Source organism: Salmo trutta, chromosome 14 (genome assembly GCF_901001165.1).
Source record: "Salmo trutta chromosome 14, fSalTru1.1, whole genome shotgun sequence".
NCBI classification, from domain to species: domain Eukaryota; kingdom Metazoa; phylum Chordata; class Actinopteri; order Salmoniformes; family Salmonidae; genus Salmo; species Salmo trutta.
In genome coordinates, this window is record NC_042970.1 from 51,772,465 (window position 1) to 51,794,083 (window position 21,619).

General features: G+C 43.9%; 1 protein-coding gene across 4 annotated transcripts in view; it reads left to right on the plus strand.

The window, feature by feature from the left end:
• The window catches only part of LOC115208360 (protein CBFA2T2), a 51,471-nt gene that overhangs the window by 15,266 nt on the left and 14,586 nt on the right, over positions 1-21,619 (plus strand). The window contains exon 1 of one of the 4 annotated variants that reach the window (XM_029776349.1): positions 1,598-1,940. The exons of 2 other annotated variants lie outside the window; for them this stretch is intronic. The gene's annotated coding sequence lies outside the window, so the exon portion shown is untranslated. Of the gene's footprint in view, positions 1-1,597; positions 1,941-19,648; positions 19,918-21,619 lie in introns of those variants that run through there. One more of the 4 variants, XM_029776350.1, reaches the window with a different exon arrangement.

A 21,619-nucleotide genomic window follows, 5' to 3' on the forward strand; every position in this document is an offset into this window, starting at 1 on the left:
TCCCACCTCTCGACTACAGGAGAGTGCCGGTGCTGTCGTTTAAGCACTCTGTTTATTTTTCTAAAAGTAGATGTTCGGAGAGAGAGAGCGTGTGAACAGAAACAGATGCTCGAGGTTCACTGGGGTGTCTCATTTTGTGGGCAGCTAGCAACGTCCCCTTTTCCTTTTTTTTCAGTCTCGGCCGCATAGCCTAGCACAATGGTTAACAGCTGTGGGAGACTGCATGAAGGAGCTAAAGCAATTCCATACCACATTCAATATTGACTTTCCCCCTTAAAAAATGACTACATAAGTGTATGCTTTGCTTTCTCCCTCTATGGAGCGATTATGGGCAAAACATAGACAGTTCAGGCGGTATGCGTGGCAGAGAAAGCTAAAGGCTAAGTAAGAATGGTTGTTTGGTGTGAGTTATCTGAATTAAGTGCTAGCTAGCATGGACACACTGACCTGTAGGGCTAGCGAGCGTAGCGTCTGGGTTAGCATCTGCAGAGCACCCGCAGTCAGTGCTGCACCTCCTGTTCCCTCTGCCATGGCCACCTGGCCCTCTCTCCCTTGGCCAGATGCACTCTCTATATGTATCAGTCCAAGGATATCAAATAAAGCTGTGCTGTGCTGTGCGTGTGTGTGTATGTATGTGTGTGTGTGTCTGCGCTTGGCTTAGTTGCCTCGTTTTAACCTGCAGTGTCAGCTGAACCTTGGGAGGCAATTAGGATGTGTGTGTGTGTGTGTGTGTGTGTGTGTGTGTGTGTGTGTGTGTGTGTTTGTGTGTGCATGTGTATGTGTGCAAGGACGGGTTATATCACGTCTTAATGAAGTGTTAGTGTTTGTCTTGGACTGCTGTTTGTTTGTTTGTTTGAGCACTTGTGTGCTATTTAGAGTACTCCTGTCTGGAGCCTTGAAATGCCTTGATTATGTGTACGTGGTTTGCCAGTTGTTAATTATAGAGCCTAATCATTGACTCACCACAGAATTAGAAGGAACTTAGTCTTGATAATATAAAATGTGCATTATATTTCTATTTTTGGAGGATTTCATTCCCCCAAAAAATGTTGGTGAAAAGCAAAACCATCCACTTTCTACGATTTGTATCTGTCCTTCTCTTTTTCTCTCTTGTACTGCCGATAAATCAGTTGCTGGCTTAAATTTAACTCAGTGAAGCTTGAGGACAAGAGGTTGCATTCATCTCCCCTCAAGTGTCCACACACTGGATTCAATGGCCTACCAGACTGCATTAAGGTGGTGAAACAAAAAGAGAGCCAAAGAAAGAAAAAGGGCCACAGAGGGGGTATAAAACATTGTGAGAGCCCCACTCTTAAAGGAGGGGGGGTATAGAGGAAAGTAATGCCCCCCTACCCCAACCCCCCCTTACTTGTCACAGCCTTTGTTTAGCCTGAAGGTGCCAGTACAATTAGTTATGTTAATCACGAGGTCCGTCGGTAAATACATTAAATAGGGGGGACGTGGCCTTGTCGGTGACATCAGCCCAGCAGACTGTCCCTGGAAAAAGAGGTGAGAGTCTGTGGGAAAAGGGGGGAGGAGTCAGAGAGACAGACAGACAGAGGGAGGGCGAGAGAGAGAGAGAGAGAGAGAGGTTCACACAGCAGAGAGAGAGGTAGAGAGAGAACACACAGTGTGTGTGTGACAGAGAGAGCAGTGACAAAGAGAGAGCAAGAGAACAGGCACAGAGCGAGAGAGAACGAACAGAGCAAGAGAAAGAGAGAGAACGCACAGTGCTGGACTGCCTGGATATCCTCTTCCATCTGGGAGCCATCTGTGTTTCTTTGGCTCTGGACTCGGCCACACTGGGGCTCACATATGTGGGAACGCAAACACATGCCTGACATATGAAGGTGTGGAGAGGGAGAGAAGATAAAGATAAGAAAGCAAAGGCACCCCCAGCTGAATTAGGACCGACAAGAGCCGACTCTACTAGGGTGGAGGTAAAACATATTCCTTCACTTTTCCTCGTTGTGCTCCAAGTGCATAGTCTGTTTTTGTTGTATTTAATCTATGTCTCCGTGTATGCGCTTCAGTGTGTGATTGAGCGAAGGAGAGTGTGTGTGTGTGTGTGCTTTGTCTAGACCAATTAGCCTCTGTACAGATGGTACATCATCCCCCTTTTCTTATCTCCTCATCTCTTTATCATTGTCTGCCAAGGGAAGAGAGGGATGCACATGGCTAAGAGTTAGCTTAGCACCAAAAACTGCTGCCTTTTGAGACCAATTCTGTCTGCTCAGTATTGCAAATGACTGTTATGGCATTGGGTCCGGTTTTGAATTGGAATTGACTCTGTAAATGCAGGACTACTTACTACTCGGAGGTTGCTTCTTAGTCGTTCACGTATTTTCCTAGTCTAGAAGCTCAGACGGATGGTATAGTCTTGTTTCGATCTTTTTCCGTTGTTTTGAGTGACAAGTGTTAATTTGCTTGTGGGCTGTACTGCCAGGCTATTCCATGCTTTTAAAGGTAAACAAAATTAACGCTTATGTTGAGGTGAGGCTTGGGTGACTATGATGAGTCTGTGACGATTTAAGGAAGGATATTGCGATCTTTCATGCATTCCTAATGCCTAAAAGTTTACCTGGCAACACGTTGTTAAGAGTAATATCCAGAGCGGGGCAATCCAGCCCTGTTCCTAAAGAGCTACCCTCCTGTAGGTTTTCAATCCAACCCCAGTTGTAACTAACCTGATTCAGCTTATCAACCAACTAATTATTAGAATCAGGTGCACTAGATCAGGGTTGGAGTGAAAACCTATAGGATGGTAGCTCTCCAGGAACAGGGTTGGAGAGCCATGATCCAGTGAATACTCGTGTTGCTAACACTGTGTGCAAGCCTCACACTTTTCCATAGCTAATAATGAATTGAAATTGTTAGCAACTCAAGTACATACCTAGTACATTTATTATAGTGTAGGGCAAGCTATATATTTTTCAAGAAGAGCTCTGCTGCATCAAAGGGTGATGCCTGGGCATGTTTTGAGGTAAAACAATGGGGAAGGCTAGTCCTATTGGTACAGTGAATGGACTCGTCTCTGTGTATTTATGTTTGCTGGGGTGGAGTGGATGGAGAGAGAGGAATGGAATGGAGGGAGGGAGAGACAGACAGACAGACAGACAGACAGACACAGACAGACAGACAGACAGACAGACAGACAGACAGACAGACAGACAGACAGACAGACAGACAGACAGACAGACAGACAGACAGACAGACAGACAGAGAGAGGGGACCTGGCAAGTCTCAGCCAAGTAGAGCAGGACTCCACGCCTGTAGGGAGATAAGACTGGGCAGGCTCAAACCATGAAGTCTCGCGTCTGGGGGCCGGCTGGACATTGTCACACCCCTGACAGCAGGAGCCGTGTGTGTGTGTGTGTGTGTGTGTGTGTGTGTGTGTGTGTGTGAGAGAGAGATATGGGCCCCCATGTCTCCACACGTGAATTTTCAACAGTTTCAAAGTCGAATCATTTGTCATTTGGTTTATATAGAAATATTAGGATATTGTGATACATTTACAATACCGTTTTGAAAAATCCATTCAAACACTCATCCGCCTACATTCTCTTACCTATGAATTTATACCTAGTCTATACCAATTATTAGTGATTAATTGCTGAGATGAATGAGAAAGATCAGACTTTCATGAAGTCATTGAGACCATTAACCTTTGTCCACTCGGCATTAAATCCTTAGAATGCTACATTTATTTTCCCCTTCCTCTTTCCATCGCTCTCTTTGGTACACACACACACACACACACACACACACACACACACACACACACACACACACACACACACACACACACACACACACACACACACAGAGAGGTTCCAAGCAGCTGCTTCAAACATTGCGGAGCAGGAAGCTCTTGAATAGTTCCAGTGATTAGGCCTGTGATATCTAGCCTGGGGGAGGAAGAGGGGTGAGGTGTGTCTGGGGATGAAGAGAGGAGAGGTGGGGATGACGATGACCTGTCATCTTGTGCTCAGAAGAGGCCCCAATCACAACAATTTGCTCTCTTTAAATGTCCATTTTAGAGCAAACTGTCTATATGTATATGAGGAGTTAGTGTGTATGTGTGTGTGTGTGTATGAGAGAGAGTGCTTGTGTGTGTGGTGGGGGGGGAAGATATTGCCTGTGTGTAATTTATGACTGCTCGTGTAAGTGTATGAGCGTGTAAGTTCATGAGTGTGTGTGAATGCCCCCCCCCCCACCAACTAGTTCTCCATTGAGGTCCTATGAGGGCCCCCTTCTTTTGAGAAGTGTCAGAGTCATAGGTCTGGCTTGGAGCCTATGGCTCTGGTGGGGTCTGCTCAGGGTAATGCCTTGTGCCCCAGCCCAGTGACCCAGAACCGCAGGCCTTTGTTCACTGTACTGGTTTGAAGAGATATGTTTCCCGTCTCGTCTTGGGGGGGGGGGGAGTGACGGCGCTAAACGGCATGTTGAGCCCCTGAGAAATGGCCCTTAGTGTCAGTGGTGGTTGGTGAACCCTATCGTCTGTGGTTCTTTGAGTGTGTGTGTGTGTGTAAGAAAAAGTAGTGTGTGTGCTTGTGTGCATGTGTGTAAGAGAAAGTATGTATGTGTGATTTGTATATATTGGGTTCTGTGTGTGTAGGGAGTACAAATCAAATTGTATTTGTCACGTGTCGAATACAACAGGTGTAGACCTTACAGTGAAATGCCTACTTTACAAGCCCTTAACCAGCAATGCTTTAAGAAGTTAAGAAGAAAAACGTGTTAAATAAAAAATACATGAGTAAAATGTCAAAAAAGTTACAAATAATTAAACAGCAGCAGTAAAATAACAATAGCAACAGCGAGGCTATATACAGGGGGTATCAGTACAGAGTCAATGTGCGGGGGCACCGGTTAGTCGAGGTAATATGTACATGTAGGTAGAGTTAAAGTGACCATGAACAGATAATAAACTGAGAGTAGCAGCAGCATAAAAGAGGGGTCTGGGTAGCCCTTTGATTAGCTGTTCAGGATTCTTATGGCTTGGGGGTAGAATCTGTTAAGAAGTCTTTTGGACCTAGACTTGGCGCTCCGGTACCGCTTGCCGTGCGGTAGCAGAGAGAACAGTCTACGACTAGGGTGGCTGGAGTCTTTGACAAGTTTTAGGGCCTTCCTCTGACACCGCCTGGTATAGAGGTCCTGGATGGCGGGAAGTTTGGCCCCAGTGATGTACTGGCCGTACGCACTACCCTCTCGAGTGCCTTCCGGTCGGAGGCTGAGCAGTTACCATACCAGGTAGTGATGCAACCCATCAGGATGCTCTCGATGGTGCAGCTGTAGAACCTTTTGAGGATCTGAGGACCCATGCCAAATCTTTATAGTCTCCTGAGGGGGAATAGGCTTTGTCGTGCCCTCTTCACAACTGTCTTAGTGTGTTTGGACCTTGATAGTTTGTTGGTGATGTGGACACCAAGGAATTTGAAGTTCTCAACCTGCTCTTCTGTTTGTGTGTAAGAGAAAGTATGAATGTGTGTGTGATTTGTATATATTAGGTTCTGTGTGTGTAGGGAGTTGCTTTCAAGGGAGACACTGTTTTGTCGCGGTGTGTGTCAGTGAGAGGTTGATTCGTAGATAGAAGCTGTGTTAAAGGGAGATTTAGGTTGTTTATCTACTTACCAAGTCAGACGCAATGTTGTATCTGTCTAGTATCTGTCTGCTTTTGAGAGGAGCTGGCTACTGTAACGGGATACTTTAAGGGGGCGGCAAGTAGCCTAGTGGTTAGAGCGTTGGACTAGTAACTGAAAGGTTGCAAGATCAAATCCCTGAGCTGACAAGGTAAAAATCTGTTGTTCTGCCCCTGAACATGGTAGTTAACCCACTGTTCTTAGGCTGTCATTGAAAATAAGAATTTGTTCTTAACTGACTTGCCTATTTAAATAAAGCTGAAATACTTCCAGCAATTGGGCTAGGCTAATGATATGCTAACTTCAATAAACTGCACATAGAGACAAAAATGGTCTTCATGAGTTTGTCTGACTGGACAAGTAGGTAAACAACCTACATCACGCAGTATCCCTTTAAAGGAGATTGTGTTGTTTGGTGTGTTCTTTTCCCTTTCCCCATGCATGACCTCAATCAGAACCATGCTCAGGGCCCACAGACACCCAGAGGTACATCTCTCTCTCTCTTTATATCTGTTTTTCTCTCTCCCTCTCTCTGTGATCTATCTATCATCCGTGACCTCTACAGAGTGTGTGTGTGTTGGCTCAGGCCCACCTCACAGGCTGTACGACAGCCACCATCCAACACAAACACTTCTCTCTCCTCCCCCTTTTTCTCCCTTACCCTCTCTACACTATCCACTCTCCTCTCACTCCCCTTTTGTTGAACCCCCGCTCTCTTTTCCTATGTTTCTTACTGTAGCCCCGTTTTCTCTCTTTCTTACTGTTGTACACTCTATACCCTGTCCTCTCCTATTCTCAAGGTTCTCTCTCTCTCTTCCTCCTTCTTTCCCTTCCTATTGATCCCTCTCCTTTCTCTCTTCCTTCTTGACCTTCCTCACTCTCCTTCCCTCCCTCCTACTCTCCTTCCCTTCCTCTCAAGTCAACACATGCCTCCCTTCCAAAGGAGGCTGGTGGGAGGAACTATAAGAGGACGGTTACATTGTAACGGCTGGAATGGAATTAATGGAACGGAGTCAAACATGTGGTTGCCATTTGTTTGATGTGCTTGATTTTTGTTCCATTTATTCCATTCCAGCCATCCCAATGAGCATGTCCTCCCATAGCTCCTGCCACTAGCCTCCTCTGTTCCACTCCCAGGTTTCTGTTTCACATTACCAAGTATGTAATTAATTATGGCGAGCAAACAAACTCTCTGCGGTCTTCTCTGTCCTATTGTCTATTTTCCTCTCCTAAGCCGTGAGTTATGGACCTGCGACTGACTGTACAGAGAAGCGAGACGCACCCCCGCATTTGGGCCCCCGAATGTAGGTAGTATAGAGCATAGAAGAACAGTAATACACTCCCCACGCACCCAAGTAGAAACACACAATCTTGCGCACAGACACGCTCTTGTGCACAATCATGTGGACCCGCACCAAAACATGCACACACACTGTGTGGAACGCACACACACAATCAGGGCCGGGACGATACCAGTATCGCAATACTCATAAGTAGCATGGCAAGGAATCAAAATAAGAAGAGGATATAACTACTTTCGGAAAACATCATTTATGTTGTCATCCAGAGTCACATTTTATTTTATTTATCAAGCTATAGTACACAATATTTTACATACAGCAGGTTTTGAAAGGACCAAAGAAGTTTGATCTGCTTCGTGTTTTCATTTTTGCAATAAAAAAATATTGCTATACTGGTATCTTCACAGCCCTAACACAACTGCACTGAAACACACAAATGCATATACACCCATCCCCAGCACCCCCCCCCACACACTAATTTTCTCCATTGTTCTAAGCACAGCTGGTCCCTTTGTTGTCCTTATCTCTCTCTCTGGCAGAGGCAGTGGAGCTCCAACATTAGGACTGACTAAAGCCTGTCGCATGCTATCCAGTCAACTTGGCGCGCCTGTTTGCACATACTGTATATTATGATGAGATTTTGTGATGTTTTAGTTTGTTTTGGAGTTCAGCAGAGATTTTTATGGCTGTTTGTTCACACTACATTTTTCCATCGAGGCAAGTAGAAGTTCGTTTGCACCAAACATCTTAGCCTGATGTAAAATTGCGCGACAAAGGCCTCCTCGACAAAACGACAAAATGAATGACAGATTTCTTGATTTATCTTAGATTAATTCAGACTATTTTGAGGAACTGCGCTAGAATGGCGCCGAAGGAGATGGCTGCTGTTTTACGATCTCGTAACCAATTGTATGTTTTTTTGTGTTATTTGTAAGTAATTTTGCACATAAAGTTTCTGCCACTGTGTCTTATGACTGGAAATACCTTCTAGATATCAGGACAGAGATTACTCACCCCATACTGGAGGAATACTTTTTCTTCAACGAGTCAGATGGGAAGGATTTACTTCAGGTGCCTGACAAGGCCGTCATCACCGTCATCTGCAGGAGAAAGAGACGGAGGTATCGTGGACGAAGATCCGGGTGCTTTGTTTGGATCCGTTGCCGAGAGGGTAATCTACCTTTACCATCAGTCCTATTAGCCAACGTACAATCAATCAATAAAATAGATGAACTACGATCACACATATCCTACCAACGTGACATTAAAAACGAATATCTTATGTTTCACTGAGTTGTGGCTAAACGACGACATGAATAACATACAGCTGGCGGGATAGAACAGCGGCGTCTGGTAAGACAAGGGGTGGTGGTCTATGTATATTTGCCAACAACCGCTGGTGCACGAAATATAAGGAAGTCTCAAGGTTTTGCTCGCCTGAGGTAGAGTATCTCATGATATGCTGTAGACCACACTATTTACCAAGAGATTTTTCATCTGTATTTTTCGTAGCTGTCTATATACCACCACAAACCGATGCTGGCACTAGGGCCGCACTCAATGAGCTATATACGACCATAAGTAAACAGGAAAATGCTCATCCAGGCGCTCCTAGTGGCCGGGGACTTGAATGCAGGAAAACTCAAATCCGTTTTATCTATTTTCTACCAGCATGTTAAATGTGCAACCAGAGGGGAAAGAAACTCTAGACCACCTTTACTCCACACACAGAGACGCGTACAAAGCTCTCCCTCGCCCTCCATTTGGCAAATCTGACCATAATTCTAACCTCCTGATTCCTGCTTACAAGCAAAAACTAAAGCAGGAAGCACCAGTGACTTGGTCAATAAGAAAATGGTCAGATGAAGCAGATGCTAAGCTACAGGATTGTTTTGCTAGCACAGACTGGAATATGTTCCGGGCTCCCGAGTGGCGCAGCGGTCTAAGGCACTGCATCTCAGTGCAAGAGGGATCACTGCAGTCCTTGGTTCGAATCCAGGCTGCATCACATCTGGCTGTGATTGGGAGTCCCATAGGGTGGTGTACAATTTGCCCAGCATTGTCCGGGTTTGGCCTGGGTAGGCCATCATTGTAAATAAGAATTTGTTCTTAACTGACTTGCCTAGTTAAATAAAGGTTAAATAAAAAAATTATTCCGATGACATTGGTCACTGACTTCATCAATAAGTGCATTGATGATGTCGTCCCCCCTGCTATGCCCTCTGACGAACCATCAAAGAGTCAATACAGGACTAAAATTGAATTGTACTACACCAGCTCCGACGCTCATCGGATGTGGCAGGGCTTGCAAACTATTAGAGTACAAAGGGAAGCACAGCTGCAAGCTGCCTAGTGACACGAGCCTACCAGACGAGCTAAATTACTTCTATGCTCACTTTGAGGCAATTAACACTGAAGCATGCATGAGAGCATCAGCTGTTCCCAGACGACTGTGTGATAACGCTCTCCGTAGCCGATGTGAGTAAGACCTCTAAACATTAAGACAAAGCAGGTCAACTTTCACAAGGCTGCAGGGCCAGACGGATTACCAGGACATGTACTCTGAGCATGCGCTGACCAACTGGCAAGTGTCTTCACTGACATTTTCAAACTGTCCCTGACTGAGTCTGTAATACCAACATGTTTCAAGCAGACCACCATAGTCCCTGTGCCCAAGAACACTAAGGTAACCTACCTAAATGACTACCGACCTGTAGCACACACGTCTGTAGCCATGAAGTGCTTTGAAAGGCTGGCCATGGCTTACATCAACACCATTATCCCAGAAACCCTAGACCCACTCCAATTTGCATACCACCCCAACAGATCCACAGATGATGCAATCTCTGTTGCACTCAATACTGCCCTTTCCCACCTGGGCAAAATGAATACCTTTGTGAGAATGCTATTCATTGACTACAGCTCAGCATTCAACACCATAGTGCCCTCAAAGTTCATCACTAAGCTAAGGACCCTGGGACTAAACACCTCCCTCTGCAACTGGATCCTGGACTTCCCGACGGGCCGCCCCAGGTGGTAAGGGTAGGTAACAACACATCCGCCATGCTGATCCTCAACACGGGGGCCCCTCAGGGTGCGTGCTCAGTCCCCTCTTATACTCCCTGTTCACTCATGACTGCATGGCCAGGCATGACTCCAACACCTTCATCAAGATTTCCGATGACACAACAGTGGTAGGCCTGATCACCAACAATGATGAGACAGCCTATATGGAGTAGGTCAGAGACCTGACCGTTTGGTGCTAGGACAACGACCTCTCCCTCAACGTGATTAAGACAAAGGAGATGATTGTAGGTGACAGGAAAAGGAGGACCGAGCACGCCCCCATTCTCATCAACGGGGCTGCAATGAAGCAAGTTGAGAGCTTCAAGTTCCTTGGTGTCCACATCACTAACAAACTATCATGGTCCAAACACACTAAGACAGTCGTGAAGAGGGCACTACAAAGCCTATTCCCCCCTCAGGTGTTTAAAAAGATTTGGCATGGGTACAGTTGCACCATCGAGAGGATCCTGACGGGTTGCATCACTGCCTGGTATGGCAACTGCTCGGCCTTTGACAGCAAGGCACTACTGAGGGTAGTGCGTATGGTCAGTACATGACTGGGGCTAAGCTTCCCGCCATCCAGGACCTCTATAACAGGCGGTGTCAGAGGAAGGCCTAAAAAATTGTCAAAGACTCCAGCCACCCTAGTCATAGACTGTTCTCTCTGCTACCGCACGGCAAGCGGTACCGGAGCACCAAGTCTTGGTCCAAAAGGCTTCTTAACAGCTTCTAGCCCCAAGCCATAAGAATCCTGAACAGCTAATCAAAGGGCTACCCAGACCCCCCCTATAAGCTGCTGCTACTCTCTGTTTATTATCCATGCGTTGTCACTTTAACTCTACCTACATGTATATATTACCTCGACTAACCGGTGCCCCTGCACATTCACTCTACTGGTACCCCCTTTATATAGCCTCACTATTGTTATTTTACTGCTGCTGTTTAATTATTAGAATTTTTTATTATTTGACTTATATATTTTTTACTTAATACGTTTTTCTTCTGAAAGCATTGTTGGTTAAGGGCTTGTAAGTAAGCATTTCACTGTAAGGGCTACACCTGTTGTATTCGGCGCATGTAACAAATGCAATTTGATTTGAACTGTACTGTGGCTATATTGTTGCTACGGTGTCTCGAGGGACAAACAACAGTCATTTTTTTCTCATTTTGCATCCGAAGGTCTTTTAGGGAGTATGCGAGAACAGACGTTTGGTTACGCCTAGCCGAGTTCTGCTAGAAGCAAACAGAACGTAGTATGAGGACGCCTTAACCCATAGCTCAACCCCAGTGGATTAGTACATACATGGGCCTACTCTGGCACACACCTGGGAAATGGGCACATATGGCTGGCTGATGATCAATGGGGCATTGCATGAACGTGGAAATAGTTATGTCTCCATGTGTGTATTTTTATTCACTCCACCCACATTCCTTAGGTCACGGGTTTCATGTTGAACTTGCAGAGAGAATATTAGGCTATTAGTGGACTCTCTTGAAAGCTAATTCATGAATCAAGTAAATTGGCAAATAAATTGGGTAAGGATAAGCCTACATTGCATGTGAATAGGCCTGTAGGCTACATGTCAATGCAAGACAGTAGGTTATAAGTCCAACATTACACTGCAATGCTTTACACACATACTCTAAGGCCATTCTCCTGGCTTGCTCCCAACCATTTAAAAACTTAGAAAATGTTGAGTTCAGGAGGTATACTCCGAACATTTCCCATATCTGACTATTTATCACTTTTATTACTCATCTTCTGTTGTTTTCCCTCTGTCTACATGCAAGTATTCCACGGTTATAATCTGCGTCGTGAAAACCAAGGCTTAATAATGCATTAAACATGGCCTGTGGCGTATTGAACATCTGGCTTTGATTGACCTCCTCTTTGCCTTCGTGGAGCTGTTCATATTAAGCCTCCCTTCTTGCACCTGGTCTCAAACGCGCTTGCCTTACTAGCCTCTCTCGTTCCCGTCGAAAGCTCGTATCCAATTTTATGGACAACACTGCCTTAGTTTGTTCAATCAGGCTGTAATACACAATTAATTGGTATACACACATCCTGAAACTAATGCCTGCAAAATCATGTAAATGGTCCCAACAAGCCAGATTTAAACTTACTCTTATTTTAGACATAACTACAGGAATGTATTAATGAAAATGGTATATTCAAGTTTTCAATCTTCAAAAACAGCTATATATATATATATATATATATATATATATATATATATATATATATATATATATATATAAATGTTAAGGTATGGATTGTTCTCCATCCTCCCCTGATTCAGAGTATTTTCATTGTCATGGCATGCTTGATTCAATAGCTATTGATAAGAGAACCAAATAGGCCTATCCAATATAAAACTAACTTTACCTTGGTGCCAAAGCGAACCATATAAGCTACCTACCGACTCTCTAAGTGGGGTTAACATTACTATCCTGTGGATATTTTTGATTCAAATTTTGAGCAGCTGAAGGACAAACCGCACAGACAACCGAGTAAAGCTAGAAGCATGGTCAATATGGAGTCTTCATTGGCCGTACAGCATTTACTGCAATGCGGCCTCTACAGAAGTCAGGGCATTCATACTTATTTTACTTCAGGGAGCAGAGTAGAGCCACAGATAGAACAATGAGACAGATATTTCACAAGATTTATACATGTGAAGCATCCGGTTGGCGTTTCCTCTCACTACCAACACGACCAAATATGGTAGTGAGAGGAAGCCCACTGGCGGGCAGTGGGAGAAGATAGAACGAGATGGATTTTGGCCTACATTCTGGAAATTTTATCATCGATTCAACATTTGTTCCCAAAACTAGAATATGTTATGAACAGAGTGGACCAAGTTTTGTAGACTTTACCCTTTGCAAAAGTTTAATTATTATTATTTTTTTTAAATCGCGCTGTTTGGAAGGAGTGCAAAAGGCAATTTGAGTTATTGCACACAAGCACTTCACAGAGCAGGTTTATACAGAACGTTCCGCCCCCGTCTTCCGTCAATCAATCGTGTCAATGTGGAGCTATACCGAGCCTATGCAATGTAAAAAAAAAGAAAGAAGCTGTATGGTACTTGATTTGGCCTCCGCAGACCTCTGGAAGCTTCACAACTGCATCACACCCTCTATACGGAGCCTCCGAACCACATTGCCACTTTAAGTTTAAATATAGACGATTAAACTCCGCTCCACCATTGACGATGGAGTTGAGCGGCGACGACGTGTGTGCAGACTTGAGCAATTACACACAACATTGTTGTGTCATTGCAGGCTATTCTTTGGGTTCTGAAATAAGTTGTTTTTGATAACTTCATTTTATGTAACTTCGGGGCTCCAATCCGCTGGGCACACTAGTGGACAACTCAGACGGCAAGTTGAGTTTAGTCGGCTACTTTACATGTCATTTTATGAAACATTCTGGCTTGTAAGGATACTTTTCAGGATTTTGCAGTCATTTAGTTTCAGGCTGTATATAGCAACTAATTGGGTTTTACAGGCTGATTAATCAGACTAACGCTGTCTGTGCCTGCTATAGTAGACTAGTGTCACAAGCGTTTGCCTCGGCGCTGCCTCCGTCCATGTCCGACATGATAAAAAAAAACGAGTGCTGTCCAGGCCAGCAGGTTAAGTGGAATGTCAGTCGGTTCGTAATGAATAGGAGCCGGTTTGTCTGACCCTTCCAAAGACAGAAGAACTCAAAAGCACCCACCGCTCTCTGATTTATGACCGTGCGCAGTGTCAAGGGAGTTTTATCGATGTGTTTTGCGAGCCGGATCGTTAAACAACAGTGGCGGCAGAAAGTTGACGTAAAATCCGAAGGGACGACAACGCTACTCGCGCTGCTTCCCCGTTTTTAATGTGTCATGCAATTGTCGGTGGTCATTTTTCATGGGCGCAGCTGGAGTTGAAAGAGACATCAGGGTGGTGGGGACTCGGATGATTGTTTGCAAGCAAATCAATTTGGCACGGAGAGGTGAGAAGGGCTGTAACCCTATAAGCAGATAATCTACTGGGCAATGAGAAGGAGTGCTGCTGGTGTGGGGATGGATGAAGGATGGGAATAGGGGTCATGTCACTTCATTCAGTGTGTGATTTTTGGCTTTTGGACAAGCGTTTGTTTTGCACAGGTGTGTTCACAGAATTTTGTATGAGTTTCCCACTCACGTGGTGACTGACCCCACACCTGGTACTAGCCTCTACAGACAGACTGACAGAAACACACGGCACCCAGCGGCACTCAGTGACACAGGTGTGTGTTGTGCCACTCTGAAATGGATGATACTCCCAGTCAAAAAGTGACAATCGAGCCATTGGTTGCAGGCTTTGTGTGTGTGTGACTCTGTTTCAAGCATCACCAACATACTAGTATATCAGAAGACTTCCCTATTGCTTGTTTTGTTAAATGAAGATGCAGTCCACAGAGATTTTAAAATGACCTTATTCAATCAAATCCGTTAACCAGGTTTCTAGAGGTTGACCTAAGCCATTTGGATTCATACATTCATCAAATGCAACAATACTCTGTGTGGAACAGAAAAACACCCAAAATGCACAATATGAAGGCAAACCCCCATTGTCTCTGTGAATAGAAGAATGTCACAGCCATTCTTAACAATTGGGATTGAATAGTGTCCAGGGGGGCGTAGAGGCACCGTATTTCCTATATAGTGCACTACTTTGACCAGAGCCTTATGAGATGCACCCTATCACACACGTGGAGGGGCATTTAAACCTAGAGTTCTGATCTCATCTCCACGTGGAAGCCGTTCCCTTCCCTCTGGTCCTACAGTATTTATGAGTCCTCTCTCCCAATCGCCCTGTTCCTTCCCTGCTTTTTGAATTCAATGTCACTTTTTTGTCATGGGGCCACACTTTTTTATTTTTTTATTTTTATAGCCGGCGTTTGTCCACCGTTCAGTCCTGTGCTTTTGCTCTATCGCTCTCTCGTTTTTCATTCTCCTCTTTCTGCTGTTTCTCTGTCATTCAGTGCCAGTAAGTGCTATTCCATCCCGGCAGTCATTTTTTACAGGCACCAGACAGGACAGCCGTTTGTGTTTTTGTAATTACTGCTGAGAGACGAGGTTATAGACTGGATTTTTGGGGGGTTGGGGCCAAAGTGTGCTCCCACCCTGATCGGTCAGGAGAAGCCTCCCCCCTCCTCTTTTCTCCCATCCCTCCGTCTCTGAGAAACATGATGGGCCCACGTTGACGACACATCTGTTACTTACTTACACTCACTCGGACAGACACTCGCATGCGCGCACACACACACACACACGGACACACAAACACACACAAAGGTACCCTGTTGACGTGGGGCCTGGGTCCAGCTATGTAGTTTGCTGCGGGCTGGAGATGTAAGGCGAGCCAAGACAAACACACAGCCGGGCCGTTTGAGGCCTTTTCCCCTCCGTGGCGCCTCTAACGTGTAGACTAATTTCTTTTCCCTGACGTTGCTTGTCCAACAGACTTGTACGTCCCAAATGGCTGCCTATTCCCTTAAAAGTACACTCGTTTTGATCAGAGGCCATAGGGCTCCACTATATAGGGAATAGGCAGCCATTTGGGATACAGCTTGGATGTCTGAAATGTTAGGCAGGACTTAATTTGAGTCTTTCTTGGACCAAGGCCCCACAGAATATTCTAGATATTATTTACCTGTCCATAGGTAGTAAATCAATAATTTTAACAACCCCAGTTGATTGGACACTAGGTAGGTTACAATAAAATGTTCCATTGGCCAATTGGAGTTGTCGCCACCGAGAGGCAAAAACTATAAATAAAGTTTTTTTCAAATGAGCTGAATGGAGCTATCAGCGTATGCCTCCCGCATATCAGAAAGCTGACACCACACACACACACACACAGACATATCCCCGATTTAGGAGCAAACCCTAAGCTTTTATTTACCCAGTTGTCAAGGGGGAAGTTGTTCAAACCTGTTGCTTAGCTGTGGAGGACACGAGGATGGCTCGGCCCGACCGCAGGTGTTTGTGTGAAATGTCTGTATGTTATTTTGCGTGTGTGCTTTTGTGTTTGTGCTTGTGTGTTTTTTTGCGCATGTGTTTGTGTGTGTATGGGCGACAGACCGAGCTAGAGAAAGGCAGAGAGGGTAACAGATGTGAGCTGTATTGTCAGTGCGTGTGGACGGGCAGAGACCAGGTGCAGGCTTTGTTTCCAGCCTTAAGTCCACTCTCACCCCGCTGCATTCAGTGCCTCGTGTCTTTACCCCTCCTCCCTCTCTCCCTCCTCCTTCCCTTGGAACACAGTATTGTGTCTCTCCCCTTGGCTGGGGGAGCTGGGGCCCTTCTGTCCCCTCTTTCTCCATCACAGGTGACTGTTGGGGGTCCCAGCTGGCCAGCCTCTTGCCCGATTAGATCCATATGGCGGGGGGGGGGGGGATTGAGGCAGCAATGGTAGCGGTGGTGGTGCTAAGGGGCTGACAGCTTAACCCTTTGGTGTGCTTGGCTTTGCGGGCAGCCTTCTCTTCTTGTCCTCTTTTTGACTAACTCTTTCTCTCTGTATCTCTTTTTCATTCTCTCTATGTACATATCTATCTCCTGAGAGTTTTGTCGGTTGGAGTGCGAGGGCGGTAGGTAGGTGGGTGCAATGGTCCTTTTTTGGGGGGGTTTTGTCATTTCTTTTATATGGATTTCTAAGCATTCAGAGCGTAGAACTACCGAGGCCTTTTAATGGAAATGTATCTTTCTAAAAACACAAGTAGAATTAGTAATGTAGAAGCGCTCTACGTGTCTCGCTTGTGAAGCGAAAGGCGAGTCATTTTGACTATTTACTAAAATGCAGAAGCTCTTTTCCATTTGTTGTTCGAGACGTTGGCGTCATCGTTGTGGGACTGTCACATTGTCTGTCAGGTGTCCTTGATTTGCAACATAACGTTTGGCTATGTGTGGGTCAGAATGGCCACACGCCAGGAAATATCCCAGAGTTGTGACTTGGGATGTGTTGTGCACTGAATGTTGCAGCACGGGTACTGACCAAGACAAGACGGAGAACAGACTTTAAATCCGGTGTAATGTCTCTGCACTGACTGCTTGTGAGTTGATTTTTTGATTTTTTAAAATTAATTTTAAGATTCTTCTATTGCGTTTTAAATCAAGCTATGATTGTGCACCCACCCCAATACATGTCAGACATGGCTATAAATATACATATTTTGACCAATGGGTAAAATATGTTAATGATGTATATAATCCTATAAAAAAAAACAATGGTTCAAATCTCTTGTCTCAATCATAATCTGTTCAAAAGTTATTGGAGTTTTTACCCTTGTAGGATGGCCAGAATTAGGATAACTAAATCAATGGAGGCCAGAGAGAGATTCTGTGCAAGAATTAAGGTTCACTTTCCCCAACTCATCTTTCTTCTCGAATCTGCAGGACATAAAACAATATAGAGGTAAGCTGGATTTCAGTTTTAGTATACTAATTATTCATTCTAAATTCCTCTTTTTCTAATATTTCTCACAAAAATAAGCATATTTCTGTGAAATGTCAATGGAGCACTGAACGTAATTTCATTGCCTTTTACGTTTAATTCAGCTCATGTCATGCTAATTTTGCTTTTTGCGACCCATGGAAATAACTTTGAAGACGACGACCACAACATTTAAAATCCTCAAAAGTTGTTACAAGAAACACGGGGCGGCAGGGTAGCCTAGTGGTTAGTGTTCGATTCAGAACATAAATAATTATATTTGTCTTGGTACAATGAACGAAAAATATAAACGCAACATGTAAAGTGTTTGGTTTCATGAGCTGAAATGAAAGATCCCAGAAATGTTCCATATGCACAAAAAGCTTATTTCTCTCAAATGTTATGCACAAATGTGTTTACATCTCAGTTAGTTAGCATTTGTCCTTTGCCAAGATAATTTATCCACCTGACAGGTGTGGCATATCAAGAAGCTGATTAAACAGAGTGATCATTATACAGGTGCACCTTGTGCTGGGGAAAATAAAAGGCCACTCTAAAATGTGCAGTTTTGTCACACAACACAATGCCACATATGTCTCCAATTTTGAGGGCGCGTGCAATTGGCATGCCTACTGCAGATTTGTCCACCAGAGTTACATTTTCATTTCTCTACCATAAGCCACCTCCAATGTCATTTTAGAGAATTTGGCAGCACGTCCAACCGGCCTCACAACCTCTGACCACGTGTATGGCATTGTGTGGGCTAGCGGTTTGCTGATGTCAACGTTGGGAACCGAGTGCCCCATGGTGGCTGTGGCGTTATGGTATGGGCAGGTATAAGCTATGGACAACAAACACAATTGCATTATATCAATGGAAATGCACAGAGATACCGTGTCAAGATCCTGAGGCCCATTGTCGTGTCATTCATCCGCCGCCATCACCTCATGTTTCAGCATGATAACGGCCCCATGTCGCAAGGATCTACACAATTCCTGGAAGATGAAAATGCCCCAGTTCTTCCATGGCCTGCATACTCACCAGACATGTCACCCATTGAGCATGTTTGGGATGCTCTGGATCGACATGTACGACAGCGTGTTCCAGTTCCCGCCAATATCCAGCAACTTTGCACAGCCATTGAAGACGAGTGGGACAACATTCCACAGGCCACAATCAACAGCCTGTTCAACTCTATGCGAAGGATATGTGTTGCGCTGCATGAGGCAAATGGTGGTCACACCAGATACTGACTGGTTTTTCTGATCCATGACCTACCTTTCTTTTTTTGAGGTATCTGTGACCAACAGATGCATATCTGTATTCCCATAAATTAGGGCCCAATGAATTTATTTCAATTAACCGATTTCCCTGTATGAACTGTAACTCAGTAAAATCATGAATTGTTGCATGTTGCTTTTATAGATTTTTGTTTAGTATATTTTATAACATAAGGATGTACAATTTCATCACCAAAGCATGTTTTCAATCCACTCGGGGCACCCTATAACGGGTATTCAACTCTTACCCTACGAGGTCAGGAGCCTGCTGGTTTTCTGTTCTACTTGATAATTAATTGTACACACCTGGTGTCTCAGGTCTAAATCAGTCCCTGATTAGAGGGAAACAATGAAGGCAGTTCCACTGCATTTTTTTTTTCAAGGTCCAGAGTTGAGGTTGGAGACTATAGTATGCTTTATTTCCTTCCTTGTATCCTTGTTTCTTTTCCTTCATCCCAGTATGAGACTCAGAGCTTTTGTATCTGATGACATATAATTGACATTTCTGTACCACACTCCTATCTCAGTCACTCTTATCAACTTAACACACGCTTCAACTTTTTTCTTTTGTCTGTATTTGTCATCTGATTACCCACTCAAATATAACACAATTACCCTCAAGACACACACGTGTCACATTTGATCTAGTTATTAAATGCAGTGACTCTTTTACGGGCCATGAGGGAATAGACCACAGCAAGGAGGATGTCGGCCATTCCAGTTCACTGCTTCATCTGTTTCTCAAAACCTATCTACCCCCACCTGAGTGACAGTCTCTCCACAGCTGTTAGATTGCTTATTAGAGTGGGAGATTGGAGACACCTGGTGCACAGGAGATATCTATCTATATAGAATAAGAAAATAACATGAACGATTTAAGAGGTAGGCTGTGTCCAAATACGCGTACTTCCTTAGGCCGTTGAAGGTTGCAATTTTTTTTCTTCAGTTTTATAGTAGGCCTAAATAATATTTAGATAAATGAGTATATTTTAAATGCCCAGATGTCATACTCATTTCGGCTTTTCATCTAGTAGAATTTGCTGCACACTCTTGAGGAAGATAATTGTCTTCACGCCCATTTGTATTCGACAGCTGATAATCAGAATAGAGGAACAATTCTCGACAAAAATCAACGATTTGGCGCGGAACAAGTGCGATTCCGAATTCGATGACGCCTTCTCAGTATGGATGAGTAGTAATGTTGATATTTGTTTCATATGGCATACGTTTGTACTAAACAGGATGTAGTACGATTAGTAGTAATACACAGTATGCAGATTAAAGGACCAATGCAGCAGTTATCTCAATATCAAATAATTTCATGGTAACAATTAAGTACCTTACTGTGATTTGTTTTCAATTACAGTAGTCAAAAATAATAAAAACTGGCTTCTTAGCAAAGAGCAATTTCTCAAGCAATAATGTTGCTAGGACTGTCTGGGAGTGTTCTGAGTAGGGAGGGGAAAACTAAAAGCTATCTATTCCAGTGTATTCTAATCTATTGTATTATCCTTTGCATGAAAAATAATTTTTAAATAAACCAGATCTTTGAGACAACTTCAGGGAAATGTGCACATTCCCATAAAAATAGAAGCTATGGAATGGGCCTCCAAAGTCAAAGATTGTATTTCTATGTACACTACAGCATTACATTTCATTGTTTTCATTTTCTTTGTTGTTGCTCTCTCTGTGGTCATCCTTTTTTTTTGGTTCATTCATATCAGGGATATGGTGACAGGTGGCACTCAGGCTAGCTAGACAAACTTCTGGCACAATGCCAATATTGACTGGTAAACACAGGTGTCTTTTCGAGCTAACGCTGGACCATATTCTTTATACCCTAATTGTGTGTGTGTGTGTGTTTGGGCTGATGTGCCAGCTGCTTGACGTGTCCTTCAGACTGACAGTAGTAGGGGTCTCAGGTGCTAGGCCAAAAAAAGGAAGTCGTCCGGCTATGGCCCACTAATGTAAACCATTATGTTAAATGATCTGTAACGGCGCCATGCAGTGTCTTCTCGATACCTTTGTCATAGCCAAGGTTTCCCAATTTTTTGATTTGACTAGTGCGTGATGCTAGAGCTGTGTGGGGTACTGTAGTAAATCATGCTACAAAAATTGGCTTCATAAGAAAGCGTTCTTGTAATACACGTTCTTGTAATACACGGTCTGTTCAAGTACTGTCCATATCCCAATACCCATACTTAAGTCCTAAATATTAAGCATTTTAAGTTGTAGTGGGTAAGACAGAGTTAGGACACGGCCTCTTGTCTCCCTTTTATGTCCTGGTAGAAATGTTATTTAAAAATCCTGGAAAATGACCTCTTGAAAAAGAGTGTGAACCCTGACAGTGTTCTCTTCTTCTGACCTGAGGCGGATGTACTGAAGCGAAGCACAAATCAAATTGTATTTGTCACATGCTTTGTAAACAACAGCTGTAGACTAACAGTGAAATGCTTACTTACGAGTCCTTATCCAACAAAGCAGAGTTAAGATAAAGATTTTTTTTAAATTATATATATATATATATATATATATATATATATATATGAGAGTGATACGAGGAATAAATACACAGTGATTAACAATAAAGAGTAAACGTAACATGGCTATATACATGGCGTAGCAGTACATAGAGGTAGGGATCAACTGAAATAAAAATGAATATTTTAAAAGCAATGGAGGGTTGGGTTGCATATCAGTTCTGAATAGAATGCATAATGCACCCTATTTGTGGTGTTGGCACAGATATTATTGTTATTATTAAGTTATACGTCCCATGGATTGTGCTATTGAGACGTCATCCTCATTTCCTGACCATAAGGATTGTGTGGAGCATTGGAACCAGAGAGTGAGTGTGCTCCATGCGGCTCCCTGTGACGTGCTG